The following is a 6,000-nucleotide window of genomic DNA, read 5'->3' on the forward strand; positions in this document are numbered from 1 at the left end:
TTGTTTTATTTCTCTGTAATCCACATGTGAATGAATATAGTATTTATCACTTTCTTCTAAATTATTTCCCTTACCATAATCCACTCTATTTTATCCATATTGCTGCAAACAACAGAATTTCATATTTTTTTAATCACTGAGTAGTAGTCCATTCTGTAGCTATAGCACATATTTATGCACTAATATTTGAGAAAAAGTTAATTTTATTGACTTTTTTTAATAATAAATTTTATTTTTATATTCCCCCATACAACTGCACATGCCCCTTTCTGAACCCCAATCCCCTCCCCTCCGGCCCCCACCCCCAAAAAGTGTCTCTGGTTCATAGTTTTTCGTTGATTTTGATTTTCACGTTCTTATAGTTATTCATTTTCCTGATCCCTTATTTAACTTTTCTAGATTCCTGCTATGAGTGAGACCATCCAGTATTTTTCTTTTTCTTTTTGGCTTATTTTGCTGAGCATGATCCCTTCCAGCGCATCCATGTTGCTGCAAATTGCATGTGTTTATCTTTTTTGAATGCTGAGTAATATTCCATGGTATATATGTACCACATCTTCTTGATCCAGTCATCTATTTTTAGGCATTTGGCTGTTTCCAAAGCTTAGCTATTGTAAATAATGCTGCTATAAAACATAGGGGTGCAGGTGTTCTTTGGAATTGATGTTTCTGTGTCATTGGATAAATACCTAGGAGTGGAATTGCTGGATCATATGGAAGCTCTATGTTTAGTAGGTCCAGAAATGTCCACACAGCTCTCCATAGTGGTTGGACCAGTTTGCATTCTCACCAACAGTGCAGGAGAGTTCTTTTTTCTCCACAACCTCGCCAACATTTGTTCTTGCTAGTTTTTTTTTTAATATGTGCCATTCTCACTGGTGTAAGATGGTATCTCATGGTAGTTTTGATTTGCATTTCCCTGATTACAAGTGATGTTGAACATTTTTTCATATGTCTGTTGGCCATTTTCATTTCCTCTTCAGAGAAGTTTCTTTTTAGCTCTTCTGCCCATTTTTTGACTGGGTTATTTTCTTTGTTGTTGTTGAGTCTCATCAGCTCTTTGCAGATTTTGTGATCAGTCCTTTATCATTAGTGTTCGGTGCAAAATTTTCTCCCAGTCGGTGGGGTTTCACTTTGTTTTTGTTATTGTCTCTTTTGCTGTGCAGAAGCTCTTTAATTTGATGTAGCCCCAGCTGTTTATCTTTGCCTTCACTATCACTGCTTTGGGTGATGTGTCTGTAAAGATGTCTTGATATGCAAATCATGTAGTGTTTCACCTATATTTCCTTCTATATATTTTACGGTTTCAGGTCTTATGTCTAGTGCTTTAATCCATTTTGAGTTGATTTTGTGTATGGTGTGAGGTAGTGGTCAAGCTTCATTCTTTGCATGTAGCAACCCAGTTTTCCCAGCACCATTTATTGAACAAACTTTCTTTGTTCCAATGCATAGTCTTTGCTCCTTGTCAAAGATTAGTTGACCATAAATCTGTGGGTTTATTTCTGGATTTTCTATTTGATTCCATTGGTCTGTATGTCTGTTCTTGTTCCAATACCATGCAGTTTTGATGATTATGGCTTTGTAGTATAGTTTGAAGTCTGGGAGTGTGATGCCTCCATTTCCTTCTTTTTTTTCAGTGGAGCTTTGGCTATTCGTGGTTTTTGGTGATCCCATATGAATTTCATCAATAATTGCTCTATTTCTTTGAAGAATGACATTGAAATTTTGATTGGAATAACATTGAATCGGTTTATTGCTTTTGGTAGGATGGCCATTTTAATAATGTTTATTTTTCCAATCCATGAGCAGGGGATGTCTTTCCATTGCTTTGTGTCTTCTTCTATTTCTTTTAACAGTGTTTTATAATTTTATTTGTAAAGGTCCTTTACCTCTTTTGTTAGATGTATTCCCAAATATTTGATTTTTTTGTTTCGATAATAAAAGGGATTTTTTTTTATTTCTTCTTCTTCAGATTTATTGTTTGTGTATAGGAAGGCTACTGACTTTTGCGTGTTGATTTTGTATCCTGCCACTTTACTGAATTGATTGATAAGTTGAATTAGTTTTTCTGTGGAGTTTTGGGGTTCTCTATGTATATTATCATATCATCTGCAAATAGTGATAGTTTGACTTCTTCTTTTCCTATTTGGATTCCTTGGATGTCTTCTCTTGTCTTATTGCTCTGGCTATGACTTCCAGTATTATATTGAAAGCAGTGGTGAGAGTGGACATCCTTGTCTTGTTCCAGATCTTAATGGAATTGCTTTCAGCTTTTCACCATTGAGAATGATACTGGCTGTTGGCTTGTCATAGATGGCCTTTATGATGTTGAGGTATGTTCCTTGTATCCCAAGAATTTCAAGGGCTTTTATCATGAATGGGTATTGCACTTTGTCGAAAGCTTTCTCAGCATCTATTGATATTATCATATGGTTTTTATATTTCTTTTTGTTGATGTGTTGGATAACGTTGATTGATTTTCGGATGTAAAACATCCTTGTTATGCACTAATATTTGTTGGACACTTAGGTTATTTCTGTAACTTGGCTATTGTAAATTGTGCTGCCATGAACATAGGAATACATCTATCCCTTCAAATTAGAGTTTTTGCATTCTTTGAATATAAAGAAGTGGAATTGCTACATCTTATGGTAGAACTATTTTTAATATTTTTAAGATCCTCCATAGGAACTGGACCAGTCTACATTCCTATTTATTACTTTATTATCATTATTATTTTTATAATGGGCTATTCTCACAGGAGTGAATTAGTATCTCATTGTGGTTTCGATTTTCACTTCCCTGATAAGCAACATGAACATTTTTACATCTGTTTGATGACCATCTGTATATCTTCTTCGGACAAAGTGTTTATTTAGCTCTTCTGACCCATTTGTGATTGGGTTCTTTGTTTTCTTTTTGTTGCTTTCTCTGAGTTCTTTGTAGATCTTGGATATTAGCCCTTTTGTCAGATGTATGATGTATACACATTTTCTTCCGTTCAATGGGATGTCTTTTCATTTAAATGCTAGTTTTTTCACTAAACATTCTACTAGCATATCAAGTAGGAGCTGATATTTGGGATCAAGAAAGAATTACACTCAGGAAACATTGAGCGGATGAATCCTGCAAGTGTTCATGTACTGGGTGGCAGAAATCAACATTCAACACAGATAGGCCTCACCCATAAGATGTATTAGCACTTGCATGATGGAAACACTAGTTGTAAGGGAGGTTTGGGCTGCAGTTTGGTCAAGATTCCAAGTCAATTTCTTTAGCATTCTCTCAAGGCTGTCTGCTTTTGGGGATTGGCCTTGTCTTTAGGCTGATTCCTTATGGTGACCAAATAGCAGCCAGCAGCTAGAGATCTGCTCCACAGATCTGTTGTTGGTCCTTTTCATTTGCAACAGGAAAAATTGTACCTTCTGTCTGTACATTTGCAAGAGTTGGGAAGTTTCTTTCTATGCTTTCACTTCAGTTGCTAGCAAACAGCTCTCAGTATCTTCTTGTCCCAAATTGGACCATATGTCTATCCCTGAATCTAGCACCAGAACTGGAAGAATGTCATGGACAGGGTAACTTCTGATGTCAGAGTGGGTCTATGCTTGCTACAACCATAAGTCCCCAGATTTGAAAAAAAAAAAATAATAAAATGAAATGTCGGGGTGGGGAGGTGAGGAAGAAAAAGAGAGAGAGAGAAGGAGGGAGGGAGAGGGAGAAAAATAAATGAGGCTAGTCAGGTAACAAACATATCATGCATACATACAAAAGCAACTTTTAGCAGGAAGCCTATGAGACAACTAATGTAGCTGGTCTCCAATTTAAATTCCACCAACTAGCTTTGTGTCCTTGGCTGAACAAATCACTTTCACAGTTAAAATGAATGTGTTTGACAAGGTGATCTTATTTCTAAGATCCTGTTTAAACCTAAAATCCCTTAACTTTACGACTCAAATATCTTTTATCAGAGCTGTTAGTCTTCAGTTCTGTTTTTAAGAAGCACTTAAAGAAAAAAAATCTGATTTATGGTCTTAGACAAAATGGTCAAGGGAAATTAAAGAATGCTCCACTTTCCTCTGTTAACACAGGCACCTCTGGTGTTTAGCATCTGTGATGGAGCCAACTTTTTGTTTCTCTTCTACTGCTTCCCAGGGTGATTGATAAATCAGAGCAATTGCTCTGACTTGTATAATAATGGATTTTTCTGTATTTGTTTTAAGACTTCCTAGAATGATTCACTTTGCTACCAAAATTCTGTTACACTCACAAAATGTTATGTGACACTGCTAAGGCAAATTTATTGAAGCTCTCAATTTTAATTAGTTTTTTTCTCATATTTTCTCTGAAAAGTTAATCCCCTTTAATGAAATTGTAAAATATAAGCAAATTTACATGACATTTTTATCACCTCCTCATTTAAGATCAAACATCTAACAGTACCTCCTTCTAATATTATACCAAATTTTAAGTGCATATAAAAATTGTAATTTTTATCTCAAATCAATGGTTGAGTTTTAATTTATTTCAGCAAATAAAACAGTGCAGATAATGGGTTAGTGCTATATTTCACCATGTTCTATAGTAATATTATTATAGTGATCTTATCACTATTTAAAGTTTCGTACAGAGCAGATTCTTAACTTGAAAGTTCTAACTTTCCATTAGGAAAGAAGCTGCCAAATAACTTCTCTCTAATGAAAATTGGAGAACCCTTATATCTCTTCCAAGTTTTATGATGTAAAATGATACTCACTGTTACAGTCTGATGATTGTAAAACTCCAGTGCATATGTGAGCTTGCCAGGTTAATAGTGTTATTACTTTAGCTCAGTGATAAAGACAATATTTATATTCTAATCTTTATTCCGAAGTGTTCAACCATATCTCTTACATTTAAGACCTTAAATGTCATTTTTGGATCCATGAACAGTACAGTTGTATCTACTATTTAATTTGGGCACCCCAGTTCATACTGTTATAACTTTTGTCATTATTTATGATCAAAGTATAGGTTCACTTTGTAGCACTGTGCTGACTATTTACACCCAGCTCATAAATGCCCCTTGTTTGTGATTTATGCTGGGCCCCAAATGATTGTGATTTGCTATCTATGACCTCTTCCTCCCAAGTCCCCATTCCTTGCTCATCTCAAGCAACCAGTTGAAATTCATTAGCTTAGATACCTGCTGCCAAAGTAAAGAGCATTTAAACACTGTCCACTACCTCCAGGCTTTTGTTACCAATGTGTCAAAGGTGGGAAAAATTATTTGTAATGGTTGGGTCTGAGAACTGCTTAGGGCACAACTGAACTGTGTTGATGATTCTAGGTAACACTTATCAGAGGAAAAGTAAAAGGCAAAAGAAGTTTTGGTAATGAAATTAATTGAGAAAAAGCCAGTCGACTTGTCAAAAAAGAAGAACATTGAGAAGAAAGGCAGCTTCGAAAGGACACTGATCAGCGTGCTGTAATCTTTACCATCTGTGTTCAGGCTGGTAAGATTCTGAGACTGTCATAGGCAGGACTTTTTTCTGAAAATAACAGACAAGGGAAAAAAGAGTTTGCCCAACAGGGTGCCTGGATGTACTTAGCTGGATAGAAAATGAAAACACTATATGGTATAAACTTAGGATGACCCTTAATTTTCCTTCCCCTTGACCTACATGGTCCACAGATAGCTTCAGAAAAGTGGTGCCATGGCGAATTGAAATAATTCCATCCCAATGAAATGTAATGTTATATTTACAAGGTGAACACCAGGCAACCGGAACCATGGCGAGCAGTCTGCCCTCTGACTCAATATTTTGATGAAGCTAACAAGATCATTCCCATTTTCCTCCAACAGGACTCTTTTTAAGTAGAAAATGAACTTGATTTCTCTTTACCAAAGATTGGACAGACATTAGAGATTTAGAATGTCGTGATTCCATATAAAGCAATGCAAGTTTCTCCTGAAGGACAACTTTTCGAGGTTTGATGTTATTCAAGACTTTTAGGTGCTTT

This window comes from Talpa occidentalis, unplaced genomic scaffold, assembly GCF_014898055.3.
Source record: "Talpa occidentalis isolate TD23 unplaced genomic scaffold, MPIMG_talOcc4v2.1 talOcc4.18, whole genome shotgun sequence".
In the NCBI taxonomy this organism is placed as follows: domain Eukaryota; kingdom Metazoa; phylum Chordata; class Mammalia; order Eulipotyphla; family Talpidae; genus Talpa; species Talpa occidentalis.